This window comes from Mastigoproctus giganteus, chromosome 2, assembly GCF_048544385.1.
Source record: "Mastigoproctus giganteus isolate SK-2022 chromosome 2, ASM4854438v1, whole genome shotgun sequence".
In the NCBI taxonomy this organism is placed as follows: Eukaryota; Metazoa; Arthropoda; class Arachnida; order Uropygi; family Thelyphonidae; genus Mastigoproctus; species Mastigoproctus giganteus.
The window spans coordinates 251,499,214-251,524,153 of record NC_143576.1 but is presented as its reverse complement, the minus strand read 5'-3'; the positions used below and the strand labels follow the sequence as shown (position 1 = coordinate 251,524,153).

General features: G+C 33.1%; 1 protein-coding gene across 1 annotated transcript in view; it reads left to right on the top strand.

Annotated features, from left to right (window-relative positions):
* Nucleotides 1–8,376, top strand: part of LOC150090379 (A disintegrin and metalloproteinase with thrombospondin motifs 9-like) — a 514,590-nt gene extending 506,214 nt beyond the window's left edge. The window contains exon 36 of the mRNA XM_090369090.1: nt 8,043–8,376. The gene's annotated coding sequence lies outside the window, so the exon portion shown is untranslated. The remainder of the gene's footprint in view (nt 1–8,042) is intronic.
* The last annotated feature ends 16,564 nt before the right edge of the window (nt 8,377–24,940 follow it).

The following is a 24,940-nucleotide window of genomic DNA, read 5'->3' as shown; positions in this document are numbered from 1 at the left end:
ACAAGATTAGTGAATGGAACAAAGGGTTGCTCTTACGAAGAAAGGCTTAAATTTTGCAAATTACAGTGTCTGGAGACTAGGCACCGGAGATGGGTGATCTGATGGAGGTGTATAAAGCCTTGAATGGTTTGAGCATGCTCAATGCTGATGGGATTCTGCCTCTTGCTCAGAATAATCACCTGAGAGGGCATAAATTTAAATTGAGGAAAGACAGATGTAGGATAGATATGCGGAAATTTGCGTTTAGCCAGCGGGTAGTTGGTTGGTGGAACAGACTTCCATCCCTTGTTGTGGAAGTTGATAGCCTAAATAAATTTAAGGCTCAGCTGGATAGGTATTTCGAACAAACGGAAGGGTTGAAGTGGAAGTTTTTTTTTTTTTTTTTTTTTTTTGCTGATGCTGCATAAGCTTGCTTTCTTGCATAATATGCTTATGCTAATGCTAACTTCCACAACAACGAAGGGAATTCTGTTCCACCAACCAACCACCCACTGGCTAAAGGCAAATTTCTGCACATCTATCCTACATCTCTCTTTCCTCAATTTGAATTTATGCCCTCTCAGGTGATTATTCTGAGCAAGAGAAAGAATCCCATCAGCATTGAGCATGCTCAAACTATTCAAGCCTTTATACACCTCTATCAGATCACCTCGCCAGTGACTAGTCTCCAGACACTGTAATTTGCAAAACTTAAGCCTTTCTTCGTAAGAGCAACCCTTTGTTCCATTCACTAATCTTGTTGCTCTTCTGTACTCATTCCAGCAGCTCTACATCCTTCTTGAAATGAGGCCTCCAGACCTGTATACAGTACTCAGGGTGTGGCCTGACCATTGCCTTATACAAGGGAATAATCACCTCTTTATCCCTGGTAGAAAAATTCCTTTATATCATTGACAAGACACCATGAGCTACTCTTGCAGTCCGTCTACACTGCTCAGAAAACTTCATATCTGCCTGCACAATTACCCCCAGGTCCTTTTCATTCTCTACCACTGTCAGTGTAGTACCACAGAGTTAATACATTACTCTGGGGTTACTGTTTCCCATATGTAGTACTTTACATTTGTCAATGTTAAACTTCATTTGCCACCTCTCAGCCCATCTGCTCAACCTTTCCAGATCCTGTTGCAGCAGCATAGTGTCAGTAGTGTCCTTAACAACCCTGCCAACCTTTGTATCATCTGCAAACATGGACATTAAGCTTGATATACCATCATCAATATTATTTATAAATACAGAAAACAACAATGGACCCAACACTGAACCTTGAGGGACTCCACTAATAACATTAGTCCACGATGAGCAGTATCCATTGATTACCACTCTCTGTCTTCTCCCCCTCAACCATCCCTTTATCCATAGCAGCAATTTGCCTCCAATGCCACACTGCTCCAATTTGTGCAGCAGTCTTCCATGTGCAACAGTATCAAAAGCCTTTCTAAGGTTCAAATATATAATATCAAAGTTATTCCCTGCATCCAGTTCTTTTGTGACTGCATCATAGTATCCAATCAAACTGGTCAGGCAAGACTTTCCCTTAACAAACCATGCTGTGGCCGAGCTATAACTGAAGTCTTGTCTAAATGATCCTACAGTGCTTCTTTAACCAGTGCCACCATTAATTTCCATGGAACCGAAGTTAAACTCACAGGTCTATAATTATTTTGTGTCAGCCTTTGATCCTCCTTTATGAATTGGGGTCACATTTGCACATCTCGAGTCTATGGATAGCTTCCCTGAGTCCAAAGAAGCTCTTGTAAGTATGACTATGGGTTTGCTTTACTTCCTTTGCTGCCTTTTTTTATGTTTATCTTCAACAATTTTTCCTCCACTTTCCTCTCAGTTATTACAAAATCGTTTAGCTCACTGCCAGAGTTCACTTCGCCTCTGGCATTTCCCTTCCTGAATAACTCCTCATGTGTGAATGTAGATGCAAAATACTCATTTAGTTTTTTAGCCACCTGAACAGGATCATCAACAGTTGAACCATCAATATCCAGTGGACCAATCTGATTCATCCCTTTCCTTCTAGAGCATAGGTTCCCAAACTTTTTCAGGCCACCGCCCACTTTGCAAGACATAAATTTTGTAACACCCCCCATTATAACAGTTTTTTGCGTTCAAGCCGTTTGATATTTTCGATGTAAATAGCAACTAATAATACATTACTGCTTATGCTGTTAACTTATTGAAAAAGTAGTGGCCAATATGTGCTTCATCTTGAACACAGTTATTGCTATTCTGATTTTGATGAAACATAGCTCATAGGAAATGCAATTAAAAATTTCTGCAATATTTCCCATAATCGAGGTTACAGTGTCGGTATTGATTTCTGAAGCCAGAGCTCTTGGTATCCACTTTTGAATTTTATTTTTAGTTCTTCATTTGTTGTGAGTTCTATGAGTTCCTCTTCTAAATTTGATGATCCTGCTGTGTTTACATGTGAGAAAGGATCTAGAACCCAATTTGGTATATTCATGTTTAGAATATCCTTGAATCGCTCATTAAAATCAGCATGGAGAACCTCCAAGTGTTGGTAGTACGTAAGTAAATCTTCCATTTTGAGAGACACTGCTGATAAATTTGAAAAGTGGCTATATTCCCCTCGGCCTAGATTCCACTTGAACAGAAGAAGTTTCCCCACAAAAGCGGCAATAACATTTTTTGTTTTAATTAAATTCCATTCATTACCTTGTAATTGTAGATTGACTTCATTAAATATTTTATAGAGTTCTGTCAAATAAGCGATGTCATTTTTGGATGCAATCAGGTTGGCCCGCAATCTGTCGTCTCTGTCTGCTAGGAACTCTAGTACTGAATCAAACAAATTTTAAAATCGATTCAGACAAATACCTTTTGAAAGCCAACGAACTTCTGTGTGAAGCAGCAAACGATTGAAATCTTCATCGTTTTCACTGCAAAGTTGGCTAAACAATCTGTCGCTCAATGAATTGCTTCTAATCTTGTTGACTGCTCTAATAACGTAATGGAGCGATGTATGCAGGCGTTCACTTAAATTCTTCGCAACCAAATGTTGACGATGAAGAACACAATGTATAGCGAGTACATTTGGTACTGCTTGTTTCAAATGCGCTATGAAATCCTTGTGATGCCCTGTCATTGCTGGAGCGCCATCAGTAGCAGCAGACAAAATATTACAAACAGGAATGTCTTTCTCTTGAAAAAACTTATTCATGGTATTAATTATAGATTCTCCCTTTGTATCTGCTTCCAAATTTTTAGCAAATAATAATTCTTGACAAACTTCTTTCTTCTTTTATAAATCGTACGTATTTCATTGTGCTTCATTATTTGGGAGAGTTGATTCATTGAGTTGAATGGAAAATTGGCATGTCTTCAAATAATCGCACAATGATTTTTCAACGTCTTCAGCCATTTCATCGATTCTTCTTTGCACTGAATTATTGCTAAAAGGAATTTTCCTGATGATATCTGACGCTGGCTTATGAAGCACAGTGTTTGTTACTTCTTTTACTGCCGGCAAGATTAATTCCTCACCAATTGTGTGGTTTTCCCACTTTTGCGGTTAATAATGAAATATTATAAGCTTGTAATCCGTCATTATCTTGTTTGGTGGACAACGCAAAAAGTTTTGATATAGTTGGACGTTTAAAATATTTTTCTTCTAGTACTTGAAAATACGGATAAGGAGCCACCGACCCCTAGACCGCCTGAGCACCCCCAATTGCTTCTAAACCCACTATCGCCCCCCCCCCAGAAGGCTTCAGCGCCCACTGGGGGGGCGGTACCGCCTACTTTGGGAACCTATGTTCTAGAGTTTACATAGGTAAAGAACTCTTTTCTGTTTTTCTTTGCATCCTTTGCCAAGGATTTCTCATAATCTGCCTTTGCCTGCCTAATCTCCTTTGTGACTTGGTTACAGACCATCTTATATCTGTCTGTCATAGGATTTCATGTCACCCGTTAATTTATATGTATCCCATGCATTTTTCTTCTCTGCCATGTGTCATTAGTTCATCTGACGTCCATTTAGGCCTAAACCTTGAACAATATTTCTTAGTTGGTATGTAAAGCCTAGTAGCTCCCAAGATAAATTCTTTGAATGCTTCCCATTTTGTTTTTGCTGTTGGTAACATCATCAGTTGGACCCGCTGTATAGAATTTAAATACTGTCTCAGACCATCATAGTCGCCTTTACGAAAGCAAAAACCCTTCCTTTACCCCTGATGGTAGTTACCTCTTTGAGTAAATCCCACTTCAGCACACTGTGATCACTGCCACATAGTGGTTCCTTTATCTGCAGATTCTTAATGTATGAAGAATCACTACCGATAATCAGATCAAGAGTATTACTCCCTCTAGTTGCCTCCCGAACATGCTGCTGTAGAAAACAATCATCCAATAAATCCACAAAAGCCTTGCTAGTGTGTGAGTGACCAACCCACAAATTCCAGTCAATATCTGGGAAATTAAAATCCCCCATTATAAAACTCCCGGGGGCTCACATCTGGTCAGTATGGGCTTGGCAAACCCAGGGTCCTGAGCTGGATATCATCATTCTTCTCTTTCTTGGTGATTCCTTTCTACTTCTCTCTGTCTCTCTCTCAGGGTAACTCGGGAATTTTTTTTTTTTTTTTTTGGCTGGTGCAGCATAAGCCTTAGGCTTCCTTGTACCATGTGGCTAATAATAATAATAACTCTCTGATTTACTGGCTCACTCTATTTCCCTGTACAGTTTCTTATTATACTCATCCAAGTCATTATGCCTATAGCACACTCCTACTCTCAATTTTGATCTCCCAATGCTTATGTCACACCAAACAGACTCAATATTACATTGTCAACCCACATCAATTGGATGTACTTCCTTAGGTTTTATGTGTTTCTTAACTAATAGCATAACCCCTCCTCCCTTCCTATCCTGTCTATCCTTTCTGTACACATTGTACTCCCCAAATTCCAGTTCTTTATTCCTTATATCTGTGTGACACCACGTCTCTGTTATCCCAATAATATCTGCCTTTGATGTTTTGAGCAATACCTCAAATTCATCAAATTTATTTACGAAACTCCTAACATTGGTGTACACGCAAGTATACATGCACCTGTTCCTATTCTTAGCTACCCTAACACAACCCATGTGTTTACTTGTACCGCAGTGACTCCCAGCAGTCTCTGAAATACCCTGCATCTTATTTTCCTGGCTGCTGCTCATTCCAATAGAAGCAGTGCAAGAATCACTTTCACCTCTGCCAGTGGCTACTGTTAATCTATTAGTTCTTGTATCCCCCCCAAGCTAGCAGTTTTTCGACCCACCTAACACTGCCTCAATAGCATCAGCAAATATTCTTGCACCCTTTCTATTTAAGTGTATCCCATCCCTGTAGAAGCAGTCTCTCCTGCTAACAAGTTCAGACCAGCCTGAAAAAAATTCTACCCCTGAGCCTTGCACAACCTTTCCAATGCCGAATTGATCGACAAGGCTCTCATCATATACTCCCTGCTATCGAGTCTTGGCAGAATTGCAGACACTTTCAAATCCAACCCTAATTCATGGCTTTTTTTCAACAGTGACCTGTACTTGTTAAGTAATTTCGCCGGTCTTCTATTCTTAATATCATTAGTGCCAATGTGTACAACAATATCACCTTTTTTGCCCTTAAAAGATGATATCTGCTGTACAACGTCATCAACCTTTGCCCTTGGCAGACATACCGTGGTCCTGTTCTACCTATCCTTTTTACATACCATGTTTCCCGTTTCCCTGACAATAGAGTCAACAACAACTACTAGTTCCATACTGTGAATCATACAGCGAATAATTTGGGCAACTGAGATGAGCAGTAGTTGAATCAACCGATAACTGAGATTCTGTCAGAAAAAGTACATGGGGTTTGGCAGACTGCAAGTGGAAATGGACATTGTTGAGATTAGAATTGAGACCACGTATATTTGTGAAATGAACTAGGAAGTGTGGCTGATGCTGCATAAGCCTGGTTTCTTGCATCATATACCTCAGCTAATGGCAATATGCATTTGTAATACCCCGGTTGCCACCCATAAAGTTAAAAGCCAGTTTAGTTGCAAATAATATGCCTGTTAAATTCATTAAATTCCATATGAATGTGGATGTTTGGACCAATGTAGTTGAACATCATTCTGACATTAATACAAATTGGGTCACAGAACACCTCCAGTCCCCCAGGTTTATTGCGCTGAAACAAGGTCATTGATTGACTGCACTGTAACCCTGATGTCCAAATTTAACCCCAAGAGTAACTAATCCTACAGTTCACTTTATAAATAAATAGTTTCTCTGTCTGACCCCTTTTAAATTATGCCTCTCCCTTTTTCCTGTATAAATTTCTCTGCAAATTCACTCAAAAGTCTGGGTGTATTATTTTTTCTGGCATATTATTTGACACAAACAAAATCATATCTGAAATATACTAATGCAAAACATACCTGTTTAACCCCACTAGTCAATTTAGTCTAATTAATTGTATGTTTTCCCAAAAAGTGAGAAATTTGTTTCTAATGCATCATAGGGCTAGAAAAAAGCATCTTATTGGGAGGTTGTATATATGTAAATAGTTATCCCAAATAGTTAAATAGTATGTTGGCAGTTATGCTGTAAAAAGGCTATACCAGTCCTTTCCCAGTAATACTACATTATTAAATAGTACTATAATTAATACTAAATTATAATACTACATTATAATTTAGTATTAATATTACATTGTTTTTAATATTAATATTATATTTTAGTTATTATTATTTAGTTGTATTATATTAAATATAATATTAATATTATATTGTTTTTAATATTAATATTATATTTTAGTTATTATTATTTAGTTATATTATATTAAATATAATATTAATGTTATATTTTAGTATTAATATTTATTAATCACATAACATCTTATTTCTTTCTTATTCCTTTCTGATCTACCTTTAATCTTTATCTAATCAAAAATGACTTTACGATTACATTAACATTTTCAAATTTATCTTTTAGTATAAAAATAATCCATTAATATCTAATTTTGCCATTCATCTAACGTTAAATTAGAGTAGTGAAAACCTAGATTTAGCTAAATTAATTATTCTACCTGCCAGGCCTGCAAATTGGCCAGATGGCACCCCTATAAATTCAGTGGCAGACTGAAAATGCAGTTTCTTCTCCTACCGATTGCCACCCATAACGTTTTTCGGGGATTTCAGGTAAATACTATAGTACTTCATGCTGATGCATACTTCTTGGGCTTTGAGTTCCAATCCCAGTTTGATGTAAGTACCAAACATAGGTTAAAATTAACATTCGGTCACATATTATCGAAATTTATTTTGGCTATACTAAAAGTGAAAATATTTAATAGTGGTAAAACTGTTATTGGAAATACAGAAATGGGTATGCATGAGACATTCATTTTGTATGGCTATCTGTTTGTTCAAAGCCCCAGACAAAATAGTGGAAAGATCCACGTGGATGAATGTATTTTTCCATTTCCTCCCTAACCCTTTTCTTTTCCTTTTTTTTGACTTTGCTCTTTTATTTTATTTTATTTTCTTTATTGCTTTTTATCATATTTTTTAGCTATAAGATTATACAATTTAGGATTTAACTTGTAAAAAACCTAGGCGAACTGGCTGCCACTAACACACCAAATTGTTAGTTAGCACCATTAGGCCTTAATGCCTGAAATGCATCCATTCAAGTTATAAATACACCAGCAAAAAATGGATCCCAAAATGATTAGGATCATGCCCTAAGTAAAATAATGTGTGTATAATGTTTAATTGTTAACTATTGCAATAGCATTAATGCCACATATCAACAGCACCAATTTAAAATAAATAGGTTATTTCTTTATAGTAACAAAATAAGAAATAAAGTATATATATGAATAAAAAAAAATTTTTCATTTTAGATGAAAATAATGTGTGCTTATTAATTTAGTGTCTGCAGTCTCCAAAATCTTAAAATTGATCCTGAAATAAATAAATATTAAAATTATCTTTTGAAGCTTTATTTAATTTATGTTACTTTATTCTAGATTCCATGTAATGTGAGGAGCTCAGGAGTTCCCACAGTGGTGCTTTCTGCTGCTGTCACTGCCTCTCCCTATGTATATGTGGCAAAAAAATCACTTCCTGGATTTTTATTCTAAAAATATTTCCAGTCCTCTATTTACTGGAAAAGAGATGATAGCTTTCATCAGGTCACCCTTTTTATATTAGGGTATTCCAGCTAATCACAGATGAAGTGCAGAAATGTCTATGGGCCATCTTTGAGTTGTGGAGGCAGAAAAGGTTGACAGTAAGGCATATGAAAACTGCTGCAGGCGGCAGCTACTTTGGATTAATTTAAAACAGCATAGTCTGTATCTGTAGGAGACAACTAAACAGTGCTTAAATTTGTAAAGAAAATACGTATGTGTTGTGTGTATGTGTGTGTGCATATTTATGCACATATTCTCCTTGTACAGGGTGTATATGTATAGTTAGGAACATTTTGGTATTGTTCGACTGGCTTTTAGCAGAGTGCGGGAGATAAAAGCGGGCTCATCCATATGAGACTCTCCTTAACAGTGTTGCCCTTCCAGTGGCTTACTGTAAACGGTGCTCAGATATGGTTGTGTAAAAAAAAATTTTTTTTTTTTTTTTTGTTGTTGTTGTTAGTGAAAGAGAGGAAGAAGCTTGTACTGAGAATCACAGAAATTAATAGCTGTCTAGTGGTGCCATGAGTGATAGCAGACGTGTACATTTTTCACCATTTCAGTCATTGAATCATGATTGACTTCATTTTAATCCCAAGAGTGAGAAAAGAAGCAATAAGAGGCTACTGATTTTTGTTCATCATATGAAAAAATTCTCAAAGAAACAGGTTAGCTCAATATATTATATAGATAGTGCATCTAAGAGTGGCATTTCTTGCAACAGGATTTCAATAGTTTACTTTAAATTATGGTAAGTTGATATCGTAATAAATTTTAAAATAATAATAATGGGACTGTTCATGCTATAATTCTAATAGTCTTTCAATATTTCAATCAGATCATAGTTTCTAGGATAAGTAGTAATTACTATCACCATTTAAACTTCTAGAGTAATAAAATTATGTGCAAAATTCCACAATGTGTATACTAGACTTAAATAGGATGTACTAAAAATAACACAAATTTTTATCTCATGCGGATGGTTGTTAAGATTTCTAATATAACATATACTATACCTGAAAGCTGATACAAACTGTGAAAAGTTTCTCCCTTAAAAATAATAGGCTTCTATGTCTCAAGGTCCCCATCCCAGATCAGTGATGGAAGAGCATATACAAAATGGGTTGTCTAGCTTCTTAATTTTATAGTTATAATAGAACAAATATATGAATTCCCTTTGTTTCAAAACTGAAATCTTCAAAAATGTTTTTCTGAAACCATACAAGTCTGTGTCAACAGTCTCATTGCAGTTTTTTTTAATCACATCATAGTGAATCTTCATGAAATGCATGTTACTATATGGATAGGTTCGAATACACGTGGTTTACCATTTTTATGTTATTTGTTTAACTTTGGCATCATTTTTATACAGTTCAGTGCACATTGTCGTGATTTTTTATTTTATTTATTTATTTTTATTTAAGCTGTTGACTAATGCAACTCACATCAAATCCAAGTAAAAAAAAACTTTCTTGTTATTTAAATTATGCAGAAATTCTCTTATCTGTTTTTTGTAAGGGTGTTAGAAATGCCTGCTGCTGTGTTAAGTGTCATCTCTCTTTTGTCTCTCTACAAAGTGCTACAAGTAATTGGAGTTTTATACAGGATTATTACAGATATTATTTTATCATTATAGAGCACTAGAATTTTAGTCAAACTATACATAGAATAAGAACAAATAATATATCAATAGAAGAATTCGCAGCTTTTCTTTTCATTTTGTATGAGCTTTCTTGTCATATCAATCAATATTCAAACTTCTTCCATGCTCTTGACCAGCATTTTTCTATTGATGCAAGATGATTATAGTGTTCCAAGTCATCTTGCTTTCTGCCAAAGACAGCATGTAAATTTTGTTGCAAATGCACCCACCTCTGCCAGCAAAGCTTTATCATTTAAAGTCACATAACCATCTTGCCATACATCTGTCAATAATGCAATTCTACACAAAGGGCGACATTAGTTTAAATTCAGCCAGGAGTTTACAAAATAATCTATGGAGCTTTTATCAAGCATTTGTAGATTGAAAAGAAAGTTTGCTTCTAATAAACCTCTATAATGATAATGAACATTTGCAAATAGTCTGTATGAAACTAAATATCTGCATTCTAAATTCCAGAATAATAACATTCCTTCCAAATATTCAATTTATTTAAAAAAAAAAACATCTTGTGAATAAGTAAAGGGAAAAGAACATCTGATTTTTTAGACTTATGAACTTTGTAATTTGCATCTCTTGTTTTGATTTTAAAGATATTTTATTGGTTCAAAAATAAAATGGCTTCCTTTATCACCTTGTACAAAATTATATACAATGTATACAAATGGTTTGAATTTTAAAATTGTTTGAGTTACTGATACAAAGAATAAACACTTAAGAATACATTATCAAAGATAAACTTATTTGTGGCACAGAAAGGGCAAAGACACAGAACTGTCTAAAATTTCAAAAGCATTACTACACCTTGTTATGAACACAAATCTTTGTCTGCTGGCATAACACTTATGTGGAAATGTATATCAGAAGACAATACTGAAAAGCATAGATATGAAGGTCTCTGCCTAAAGCTGACTGGTGAAGACTCCTCTTCTAAGATATCTGTCAACATCTTACTCCAAACCTTCTATAACCAGTCTTCATCAATCTTTATATAGAGACTTTATTCAAACTTTAATGCAACGCTGTACAGTTTTCTTTTTTTTTCACTGTGCAAAATAAGTTTATTAAAGACAGCATGATGTTAATGTTTATTCTCTGCCTCAGTATTCAACAGATCCTACATGATATGCTCTGTCTGCATACAAAGGTTTCATGAAGAGTTAATGTCTTCTATTTTCCTCATTTGAAAGAAATATATTGCTGTTATCAGTCATTCATTTAAACAGCATATAAACCATAGGCTGTAAATACTGAATATGAATGTTATAGAGGAATTCTTTTTAAGTTATTCATATATTTTTATAATTCTTAAATCACAGATTAGTTTTTAACGTTCAGTTACTTAAATAAGCATTTGTAGAAAAATTCATTGACATTGTCATTTAGAAAAGTTCTGTTTGCGTTAAACAAGGTGTGATATTACCAAAGGTCTAGCGTAAGAGAAAAGAAATATTCGTGTCAAAATTTTTGAATTAAGATATTGAATAGTGAGTCTCATCATATCCCTTTCTCTTATAAATCTTTCATGGTAAATTAATGCAGTTGGTGATATGTTTTAAGTGAAATTTAAAAATCAGTATAGTACAATTTTTCCTTCAGTGAATATTTCATCCCTAAATTTCAGTAAATTGTAATTATTTTTATATAAATTAAAGGACTTCCTTCTCTTATTTTGTTAAAAATACTGCTAAATGAACAAAATAGGAGGTAAGTTCTTTTATTTATATAAAATTATTCTTAATTTCAAATTATGTTGAACTACATTGCTCTTTTATCAACTATTAATAAACTGTAATTAACACAGTCTCCAAATAGTATACTTTTTTGTCATAGGCCAGAAAACCCATTTGAAAAATGCAATATAGCGTTAGTAGTCTTTGCACTATAAATCCAAAACAACCAACCATCATTGGCCAGATATAATGGCAATTAAAATAAATTTTTTTATTACTCATTATTGTTCAGGTGTATGCTGTTACACACATTATCTTATTGTCCAGAGTATGCTTATGAAGGGGCTTGAGAAATTCATTTTAGAACTTCAGGTATTAAACAGGTGTGGTATCTACTATCTGTGAATTAAATTAGCACCAAAATTTCTAACTAAAATTCAAAGATTGTCACACCTGTGATGCACTTCCAGTGAATTCTCTCATGGTTGTTAATAAAGTTGTGCAGCTTTAAGTGTTGTTCTAAAATATAAAGAAATGTTTGTAATTTTGTTTGTCCTGTATAGTATTCAAGGAAATATTTTATGTTAAAAAATATGTATAATTTATTGAAATCGTTAGTTGATTTTTTCAATCATGTACAACAGATGTATAAATTTTTAATGCTATCTGTTAGATATTGAACACTTCAGTAATATGAAGTATTTCTCATAAAAAACTTCTCCTAAGTGTTTAACAGCATAGAATATACACTACACAAAAGTATGCAACAATCTAGGATCTCTATTATAGATTAACTAAAAGAGAGAGAGAAAAAAAAAAAAGATTAAAATAAAATGATTTTAGATTGTTCTGGTATTTGCCTAAAAAACATATGATTGAAAGCAGCATCACTGCATAATTAATCACATAAATGTTTATTTATGTAAATATTTATGTGATTATGCTTTAAAATTATGATTGTAAGTTTTCCTCTTCAAGTAAAACTGAAAGCTTAAACTTTTAATTAAAATATTAAAAGCAATGGTTGCTTGAGAGAGAGAGAGAGAGAGAGAGAGAGAGAGAGAGAGAGAGAGAGAGAGAGAGAGAGAGAGAGAGAGAGAGAGAGAGAGAAATCATCAGTTGAATTTAACGTTTCATCTAGCTCAGCAACATCCACATTTAACTTATTTTTCATACTCTTGATTTTTTAAGGAGTCCTTATGTGCTGTAATGTAATAACTAGATCGTATGTATAGCTTAGCTTAATTTTCAGCACTCACATGAGGTGAGTGCTGAAAATTAAGCTAAGCTATACATACGATCTACTTATTTTTCATATTAAATAGCAAGCTTCTATTTACTGAAGAAAAACTGTTTTATACATTTTTATTTTTCGATATACCTTACTTGACTTTCAAATTAGTGCTACATCGATATGAGCATTAGTAATGGCATATGATGCAAGAAAGTGAGCTTACCTTTGTAATTAATAGAAAACTATAAATATCGAATTATAAGTATTGTTTTCTCTTTAAAAATACTTGTAAAAGTTCATGGTTCATATCAGTTTGTTTGCAGCACTAATGGAAATTATGCATTTTTTTTTTTTTTTTTTATCCCTACCATAGATATTTAAATTCACTTTTATTTGCAAATATTTTCTCCAACTGTCTTTATTTTTGGGAGTTCAGGTATAACAGAAATAATTTCTTGAGGATGAAAAACAAAAGGAAGGCTGTTTTTGATACGAGGTCAGTTGTATTGCAAATATGCAAGCTTTAATGACTTAGCTTTGCAGCATGTATAACATGAAAGACATGGGGTGATTAAAAATGAGAAATACAAGTATAATCTAGCTTTTTCCCTGTTCACTATGCATTTAAACTGTAGAAGTATGCTTGTTGGATAGGAAAATGGCAAATATGAATAAGATTAATATCCTATTATTGTCAAGTTTAGATGGACAGTGCATTTCAAATTTATTTTTGGTATTTCAGCAAGTTAGAGTAGGGATTATAAAATGTGGCTGAACTAGTTTGTCACCTGTAATTGTATATTTTTATGTTTAGAAGCAGTTACCTCTCCAGATATGTGATTAGACATCACATCATGGTAATTAGGGAAATTTATAATCATACTGCAAACAAATGCTAACCTGAAACACACACAAATCTGTAAGTTACAGAGTTCATCATACTGATGACTGTTGCATGGTACTTTTTCAGTCTATTGTTTTAAACTGACTAAAATAACATGCTGAATCTAACAGAACAGAGTGCAATATGATGCATTATTCTGTTAGAAGTAGCAGGATTTGGAGGAGGGGTGGGATATATACATAGATGGGAACTATTTCAAATTATCTGGAAATTTGATTCTTACGAAAAGTGAAAACATTCGATTTATTGAAAGAAAATTGGCATGATAGTTCAATGATAATGAAATAATTGTGGTGGAGGGTTTACAAAAAAGTTTTTTAAAGAAATTGACTGTTTTTTAAGGCATTGTTATAACTATTATGATTATAGTTTTTCAAGAACTATTTCAAAATTGAGCTCTACAGTATTGTTTGCATTAATAAAAGCAAACAATACAGTGTGATTGGAAATTGTTACCACTTATGGAAGAATAGTTATTAAAAATAACAGCATGGATGGGTAACTTTAAAAATAATATTTAATATCACAAATTATGCTTAGTTCAATCATAATACTGTTCCAATTAGTCTATATTAGATTACTACTTATCCACATAAGTAATAATATAAGTTACAATCACCTTTCAGAAATTGAGGCCCTCTTGGAGCCTCCTTCCCCCTTAGCATTGTCAAAGGGATACATATAATTTAATAACTACAAAAATTAAAGTGAACTCTGTTAGAAATAGCATGGATCTGGTATACAGAAAATTATGGCTGTTTAACACTTCTGGAGAAATTTTTATATTTAAAATCATACAAAGATCTGTTTACAGATCATTAAGATTATACAACTTTTTATTAACCACAGATTTGTTTGACATCATTGAAATTTCAAACGTACCTTAAAATAAAAATCAAGTAATCTTCTCCGAGTACTTTGTTCTAATTGACGTGTCATGCTACCAGCTTCAATTTTCGATCAGCCTTTTAAGTTATAGAATTACTTTTTTTTCTTTGCCACTATAGAAATGTAATAAATTATGTTATAAATATTATTTTAATATGTTCTATGCTAAATTTAAGCATAGGTTTCAAACTTCCTTTGTGGTTAATTTGGCAATTTTGAATTTAATATATTATGCTACCTCTCTCTCTCTCATTTTCTCTTTCTCAAATTGCTAAACTGCACTGCCATATATTCATATGAAGTCAGTTAAGTATTCATATGTTTATTTTATATATTATGGACAACATTTGTTAACAAAACACTGCCATATTTTAGTGATATAAGATAACATATAGAAAGCAAATGTTTTGAATGATTTATGTGAATTTTTTTTGATAATCATGTACCTGCATTTATAAATAACCAAAGAGAACTTGAGCAGCATATATATATGCTATACTGTATAGATTTTTTTTTTTTTTTTTTTTTACTCTTTTGAAACACTTATTGATATTCAATTTTTGCCTGGAAGGATAAGAAGTTCTTGAACTGAATTAATGTTGAATAATGGGAACTATATTAAGATTACCTATTTCATGTTTGAGAAACTTATATGAATTTTTTTAACACATTTACAAAGAAATGTAACCAAGATTTACCATATCCTCTCTCATAAAGAAATAATTAAATTAAAAAAAAAAGTTAAATGTGCTTTTATATGTGCATGTAGGTGAGTGAGTGCTCCTGAAAATATCCAAGAATAAAACTGAAACAAAAAATAAAATAAAATAAAAATTCTGTCACTTAAAACCATTGATAAAAACAAAATAGTTTACAATTAATGATAATTTTACTATTGGCATTTTAGCACTGCTGAATATTCAGTGCATCAAACAGTGCATTTCGATTCCATAAAATTTTTATTTGCATTTTGTTTAAAATTGGCAGGCAGATATGAATTCTGGAAATAGTGGTTTTTTTTTTTTTTTTTTTAATTTGGTAGTTTAATTATGCAATTAGATGCATATTTCATTAAATATTATCTATTCAGTGTATAGTACTTGAAGGCAATTAAAAAATTATTTAATTTTAAGAAATTAAATGTTTTCGCATAGAATATAAACCAATTCACTTTTGCAACTCTGAATTTAGATCATATATAATTAAATTATAATAATTGTAGATATAAATCTAGGATTATTATGAGATCTATTGACCATATCAGATAAGCCTGGTAAAAAGAACTTAAATTCAATTTGACTGTACACATTATAAAAAAAGGGCACTCCTATTTTTAATTATTAAAATAGAAATAAGAAAGTAAATATTCTGGTACAGACTACTCTGGGCATATGCAAAACATTTTGTGTGACTGAGCCTATACACTTCCACAAAAAAGAGCTTAGCGTAGCAGTAAATGCAGGGTAGTATGTTAGCTGCCAGAACCAGTTATAATGAAACTATAAACTCTCTAGCAACTGCGAGGCTATGGTGGAATATAAAAAGATTTTTTTTATTACTTAGATTTTGCAAAGTTAAATAATTCTACCATCTAAATAATGTGTATGTTATTTAGCATTGAATACAATTAATGTGAGGGCTACCACCACCACCAGAGCTAGCATCACCAAAGCAATGACCAAATGATTTCACTATATTTATCTAGAAGTATCAGCACCCTATTACTTTTTTAAAAGGGGCTATGTCTCCAATTAATATATCAGTGATTTTGAAAGAAGTATTGATATCTACAGTTATTTCCATAATTTTAAAACCTGTAGCTTAGCTTTATTATTTGAGACCTGCTTATCAACTAATGAAATTTAGCTCAAGATTTTGAAATAGGTAAAGTTTATTGAGGCAACATAAGTTAATAGAACTAAATTTTACGTGCATATGGTCTTGATAAAAACTGCAGATAAAAGGTGGTACTAGAATATATCTCAAATTTCCATTGGCCAGAGATGGGAAAAATGGTAGAACTGACAAGAAAAAACGAACAAGTAATAATTATTTACTGTCAGTTTTTAAAATCACAAAAGCATGCAAAAATATTAAAGGCCATGAAACTCAGAATTAAAAATAAAGCAAAGCTTTGAAATAGTTCATTAATGATTATCACAAATTATATTTCCATAAAGAACACTTAGGATTAGCTGCAGAAGGTTGTCTTGTCACTCCTAACACATGCTCAGATATGCTATAAAAATTTGTAAAATTGCAAAATTCTTAGTAAGCTGTTGCTGTAATTTCATCAGAATATCAGGTATTGAGATGAACAAGATATAGATTATGTTTACATGTGGGATCTGATTAGAAATTCTGTGACTAAATTTATACTGACAAAACTAAAGGGTAACACAAATAACATTTATCCCATTCAAAGTAGTTTTTTCTTGACTGAACACAGAAATTTCATTAGTCCTGCCATACTTTGAAGCATCTCGTATTCTTTAGGCTACATTTTAGTGCTTGGGTCCACATTTTGGTTGGTGGTTGGCACAATTATTGGGAATGGAAAAGGTCAGTTCTTGTAGTTCTTTCTAGATGTGAAGAATATAGTGAGCAGGGAACCAGTGGAATGTTATGTTTTTATAAAAATTGAGTTAAGGATGATGACCCATTATGATGCAATATTCACAAACCAAACTCCTGATTAGCCATCTTACCTTGTAAACTCAATTCGTTACAGTGTCTTCACTATAAAAAAAACTTTCAACCACATTGTCACGTGTAGGCATATCTGTCTTGCTTTTGTATTCAAGAAAAATTGGATTTTCCACTGAGATGGCTTGGAGGGTTGTAAACCCAAATTTCATCACCTGCATAAGATGTCATCGTTTTCTGTGTGACCAGTAAGTTTCAGGTGCCACAAGACAATGCTACCATTATTCCAGAGTAAGAGCTCATTTGGAAAAAACTGTTCCAAAGCTTGCCTCATTTTCAAAGCTTGTCAGAATCAATTGGCATGTGCTATTGGTATTCCACTTTACAAATCACCATCTTCTATTACAGACACGATTGATTCCATCATTGTGCATGATTGAAAGATGCTACAACCCTAGATACTTCTTCCTACCAGGTTCCATATGTCGACTACAAGTCTGCCCTGAAATGGGCAGGTAAGCAGCAGTAGTTACACTGTTCAGAATAACAAATAGCTGAATAATAAACCATTCCAAATAAAACCCAATCTATAGCTGTTGAAGTCAAGTAACCAAATAAATAGACATGGGGATCCTTGTGAGAATACATATTGGGCATATTCACTTAACACATCTTTCACTTTCACTTATTTACAAAATATGAACCTCTGTAATATCCTCACTGTCACCCCCAACTTACTAATTGCTAATAGAATGTTCCTTTTGAATTTGCTAATAGAATGTTCCTTTTGACTGACAGTCTTTAATCTCAACAGGAATATAAAGAACCTGCTGTTTCTAACACCTAATAAGGGAACATGCAGCTTATGACAAACTATTCATGTTTCTAAAATTAATAGATCCATTTAAAAATATGTAGTCATTCCTTAAAATATAATGAAACTATGATAACCTTAATATCATTTGTCGGTCACAACAGGGTCTAAGTTGCCATTGCCCAAAAAATTATTCAAACAACAATTGATAGATGATCAGTGTTAGTCATCTCATAGATAAAAGTTTGGTAATTTTTTTAACCAAGAAAATGACAAATGTTTTTGGTGAAAAGTTTACCTATAGTAATACAGTAACCCATAATTTTTTTTTTTTTTTTTTCAAATTCTCTCGCTCTCTATCTTTTCTACATTTTAAGGACACATGGGATGAAATGAATAACTTATTTAGTGTTCATTTCTTTTAGTTTGAACTTTGATACTGTTACTTGATTGTTATTTTAAAAATTAACAGTAAAAAATAATTGTAATCTTTGATTGCTGTAAGAAAGATTAGCACTGCAGTAAAAATAAGGTAACTTTTATGACCAAGATTCATTCAGCACATTAAGAATACTTTTTTTTTTTTATCTCTTGATTAAAAGCAGATAGCCATTAATGTAACTGTTTCCTACATTTTGGAGTAGTAGTTTCACATATATCCTAGAATCTCATGTGACTTTCATCATATAATCTATTGTAAAACACAATTTGCACTGATGTAAATGCTAGAAAAATATATTGTCCTTCATATAGTGTGTCCACATTGTTGAGTGTAGATTGTGCATAAAGAAGCTGTTAAGTGTTCTGAATTGAAACTCCAATTTTGTCTAGTCATTTTTTTTTTCTTGTATATATAACAGTGACTTCAAGGACTACAGAAATAAAAATGAATTTAGTGTAACCCAGTTATGTGAAGTTAATCTTTAATAGCCAACATTTGTATACCATATGCTATAAAGTATTATTTCTTTATTATTCATATTGAAATGGATCTTTACCTTATGTTGCCTAGCCCAATAAACTTTTACTTACATTACCTAATAAATTATTGTGTTTTTTTTTCACTTAATTGCAATTCTCTCACTTAATCATTTCATGCTAGAATACATCATTAATTACTATCAGTCCTCTGATTCATTAACTTCATTTTGAAAAATAGAATCATTAAATCTTTCTGGATAATTTCTGCAAAGCAGCTTATTTACTTATATACTTATAGACTTTTTTCCTTAATGAAAATTTAAAATTTTCACATCTAAAAAAGTTTCAGCATAAAACCTATTGTAATTTTTTTTTTTTATAGAAGAGCTAGTCTGTTCAAGCATGAAGTAGTCTAGTATTAAAAATAATCTTTCTTTTACTTTTAAACTTATTTACAATTTATTTAGCTATTGAAACTATATTAAAAGTAATTTAGTGCAAGGGGAAATTTGTCATGTCTTCAGTTCTTAGAAGCATTCTATAAAACATGGTTCAGTTTGGCTGTCATGATGACTGTTGGCTGTCTAGTAGGCTGTCTTGGAAGATTGGATACATTAACTAGTAACCAGTGCCGGATTACGATACGGGCTAGCAGGGCCCTTGTTCAGGGCTCCATTCTTTAAGGGGTGCCAAAAACGAAGAATAATGGTGCAAAAAAAAAAAAAAAATATATATATATCTCCTTAATAAAGGGTGCCGAAAAATCTTTCTGCCCGGGGCACGGAAAATACCTTTTTCCGGCCCTGCTAGTAACCCTTTTTTTAAAGAAAAAGCCATTTTACATTACTTCAGAAACTTAGTTATTTCATTGGATGATGTATTTTAAAGAATACGTAATTTATTCAGTAATACAAAAATATGAATCCGCAATGTAAATCAAAATTTCTTTTACATATATTAGAGAAAAGTTAGTTAGTGACAAAGTTTTAAAAATTATTGAAGTTGTTCTTCATGTATGCTGTTAACTACAAAAATATTAGAAGTTTGGTATGAAGAAAGTACCAATTTTTTCCAGTAGAATTATTAATTTCAATTTTAACATCTTGAATTTCAGAAATACACAAACATTTTCAGGATGGTAACAGTGGAACTTATTGATATATATAATTGCCAATGAAACATTAAATGAAATATTGTTTTATTGGGAAGCATTTAGTTTCTTTTTATATGATTGTAGGTATATTTTAATTAGTTCTGGTGATTTTAAGCATTTTCAGAAATCATTTAAAATCTACTATAAAAGCTAATTTCCAGCATTCCAAAAAGTTATTTTTATGATCTTTAAACACCATTGATATTGAATTTTTTCTTTCATCCTTGGAGTAAATGTATAGCACTCTTTTTTATAAAAAAATAAATGCATTTCTTTCTAGTATCCTTTATGTTGAGAGAGGATATTTATATATACTGTATTTGTTTATTGTTTATAATATTACTGTATACACTTGTCCATGAATGGAAACCAAAAATTAAAAATATTTGCATCAACGTGGATGTATAAAGTTAAATATGAAAAATTGTAACTTTAAATAGGATCTAATGAATTGTTTAAAAGCTAACAAAACTGTTTAGTCTCCAGTGACCCCTGTAGAAATTTTTTTTTGTATATTTTACTAATTTCTGTTATAAGAAGTTGGCAAAAAAATATTAGATATTAAGTGATCTGTCAGTTTTACAGATTGTATATTACACTGAATGTTGTGAAATTTTTAATGTCATATTTGTTAAATGTGTTATATGTACAGCTATTTTAAGAGATAAGCCACTTTATTTATATTGATGGACCAACTAGCCCTTCCATGGTGGCTACTTTGTATCCTTGGTTTGTGCTAACCAAACTCTACCTTGTAGTGACCCACATGTGTAATAAATTAACTTCCCATGTCATCAGTCACCGTTATTAAACTTGTAATGTACAAAAGCCTGATTTTTTAATTATTACATGTACATTTTTTGTGTTTTTATTTCATTTTAAATTTACATGCTTATCTGAAAGCACTTATTACAGGAACAGATAATAAATGAATTTGTTTTAGGGAATATAAGGAATTTAATCTTCTGTTACTTATAGCTTCAGTTGGTGCATCATGGCCTTAGTCACTCGTGTGCCATAAAAACTGAAATCAAATCAAATCAAAACTCATACAAGGAGCGGTACAAAAGTAATGCTTCCTATTTTTTTCCTCAGAAAATTTAATTCCTACAACTATTCCTTTTACATCAATTAATCCTCAATCATTAATAAACACAGTGTTATTTTTTCACAAAGTCACCATTTTCTATGCACTTCTGCCATCTCTGAGTCAGACACTATTCCAGTCCTGTCGAAGTCCTTACTCTTGCTCCAGTGGCTTTGCAAACATTGTTCTTGAGCTGTTTGTCTTCTGAAAAATGGGTTCCAGAGTGCATCCTTCAGTGGGCCAAAGAGGTGATAGTCAGAAGGTGCAAGATCTGGGCGAGAAAGACACTGTGGTTTTGCAATGGCCTTCATTATGTGCAGACTGGTGTGGGAGTCATGCATTGTCATGGAGAAGAACCTCATTAAGGTTTTTGTCTGGTCGAGCTCTACAGATGAGAGCTTTGAACTTTTTAAATGTTTCCATATATCGATCTGAGTTGATTATGGTGCCACATTACAAGAAGTCTGCGAGCAAGACTTCTTTGTCCCAAAACACTGTTGCCATGACTTTACCGATAGAAGGCTGTCTTTTTAACTTCTTTTTGTGCAGTGAATTTTGATGGTACCACTCCATCGACTGTCTCTTCATTTCAGGGCCAATGGTGGACCTAGGTTTTGTCACCTGTGACCAGAGGTGTATTGCTAAAAAAAATAGTAGCAGAACGCTCGTTCTCCAGAAGACTATATGAAACGTGACATCGACTGCACATCAACCAAATCAGACTTCAGACTCACAGTTCATAGAACAACCAGTTCTAGCATTCGGCTCATGGCGAATAAAAATGCAGCGTTCGCATGCATCAGAATATATCATTTCACTGCATCTCTTTATCTAACACATTGTACTTTAGTAAGAAACGTTCAAGTTTCATTGCAAAATTTATATTTTTGTTTTTAAATAAATTTTTAAAGAAATCTATTAATTTTAAAGATTACTATTAATATATATTTTTTAGTAGCAATTGGTAAAATAGATATTTCTCCCTCCCCTTTGGTTATGCCGTTGTTTCATAATATTAGGTGTATAAATTTAATGATTTTCTATTATGACATTTAGAGAAAAGTACTGTAGTTGTTCCGGTGTGTTCTCGGCCGAATACACCACTGTCTGTGACTATGCGTGAAAGTAAAACCTCTCCTTCACTCTCATAGCACTGGAGAAGTTCCGCACAAATGACTTTTAGGGCTTCTTTGTGCTCATGTGTCAGCATTTTTGGGACCCATCGGGAGCAAACCTTGTTGTAGCCTAGTTCCTTTATGATGGATATCACAGCAGATTTCTCTATACCTACTGCATTGCACAATTCGTATTGTGATGTGGTGGGCCTCTTTGATCGGCATGTTGATCCAGCTCTTGTTGTCACTGACATTACTGGCCGGCCGCTTCGGGGCTTGTCAGCAACATCACTTTCCCCACTCTTAAAGTGTCTTCCTTCTCCTCAATGTCACTTTCCCCACTCTTAGTGTCTTACCCAATGTCTAACTGTACTCACATCTACAGTATTGTCGCCATAAGCATTTTTGATGCTCTTATGGATTTCAGTAGGTGTCACTTCTTACTATGATTTTTTTAGTGTTTCTCATCAACCATTGAAGTGAAAGACGAAAAACCAAATTCCTAAAATTTTAATATTTACAATAAATTTATTTACAAACAAAACAAAATACCATATTACTGATGATAGCAATTATTAAAATTTTAGGAATTTGGTTTTTCGTCTTTCGTTTTTTACTTCAATGGTTGGTGAGAAACACTAAAAAAAAAAAATCATAGTATGAATATACCCAACCCCAGAGGCCTATTTGAAGAGGTGTCACTTCTTCCTTGGTAAGAAATTTAATCACCACTCTTTGCTTGATACGTGTATCTGTAACAGCTACCATTGTGAACTATCCGTGTGCTGCACTCATGAGACTGAATGCAGCGCCACTCAGTATGGTGAAAACAAGAGACCTATAGTGACCACTCAGTGACATGCAAAATGATCTATGGTGCCACATTTGAAACCAAAAAAATTAGGAGGCATTACTTTTGTACCAGTCCTCATACCTTCAGTTGTAACAAGGACTCACATGGCATCTGTGTGATTTTTATTTTTTTTTTTTTTTTTTTCAATTATAAAAAATTTGTTTTTTAATGAATTTAAAACAGTGAATTTAAAATAATTAAAATCTGTTAATTATTTGCTAAACCTAATTAAAAAATATCAAAGAGAAATAAATGAGAGAAACCAATAATAATAAAGTTTTTATCTTATTTTTTGTAATCATTTTTATATTTTTATACCTAGAATTTTCAAGATCACTGATGCCCCTATATTAAAATTCAGACACTTGTGTGGTGTCTAGCAGACACAATGTGAATGCCGTGTTTTGTTAGCTGTTCATGTTTAGCCAGTGAAAACAAGGGCACAATGGCAAGATTAGACATCTTTCACCTGCATATCTGATACACCATGTGGCATTGGACATTGTCTAGAAGAAAAGTAGTAGATGCTTTTGCTCACCTGGCATCTGTTAAATGCCAAACAAAAATTTAATGTCTCGTAATTCATAATATATTGAAATGAAAACACAAAATACTGCTAAAACCAGCTAAAGAATATTTGTGGGGAGGGAAGGGTACATGAAAGATTTGACTTTATTTCCAGAATTAAAAAGTATAAGAGAAAAATTTTAAAAAGTGGCATCTGTTGGATGCTGTGCCATCAGTGGAAGGTTAAAGTAGAAATTGTTTTGGGATGCAGATTTTACACATTTTTCTTTCAGGGAACAGAAGAAAATTCATGTGTATTTATGTAAGGAACAGAACACAAAAACAGTGAAATAAATCAGCAGTGCTAAAACATTGGTAATATAAAGCCACTGCTTTAATTTAAGTTTTTTCACTACTTTCTAACTTAGTGTTTTATATTTGGAGGGAGGAAATAAAATAAAAACTTTACATGGTGAACTCAGTCTTGAAATTAATTGGAAAACTACTTTAATGATGCAAATGAGGATAACTGCCAGAGAGCAAAAGTTGATGACTTAGAACAGATACTTGTAATGTCACAAAAGGTGATATTGTTGTACACGTTGGCACTAATGACATTAAGCGTAGGACATCTGTGGACCTGCTTAACAAGTACAGGCCAATGTTGAAAACAAGTCACAAGTTAGGGTTGAATTTGAAAGTGTCTGCAATTCTGCCCAGACATGATAGGAGGGAGTATATGACAAGAGCCTTGTCAATCAATTTGGCCCTGGAGAGATTGTGCAGGGCTCAAGGGGTAGAATTTTTCTCAGCATGGTCTGTGCTTGTTAACAGGAGAGACTGTTTCGACAGGGATGGGATACACTTCAATAGAAAGGATGCAAGAATATTTTCTGATGATATTAAGGCAGTGTTAGGTGGGTTGGAAAACTGCTAGCTTTGGGGTATATGCAGATTGATAGGCGCCTCCATAGCCCAGGTGGGAAGGAGCAGCAGTGCGTAGCACACACTTCTTGATTAGACCGGGGTTCAAGCCCATCACCACCGAATACAGAGGATGCGGAAAGGTCAGGGAATGACCACAGCATATTCCCGGAGCAATATGGCCTTAGTTGCTAATGCTCCTAAAAACCAAATAACAAACAAACAAGCAGACTGATAGATTAGCAGCTGGCAGAGAAGAAAGTGATTCTTGCACTGTTTCTATTGGAATGAACAGTAGCCTGGAAAACAAGGTGTTGGGGATTTAAAGGACTGCTGGGAGTCACTGCAGAACTAGTA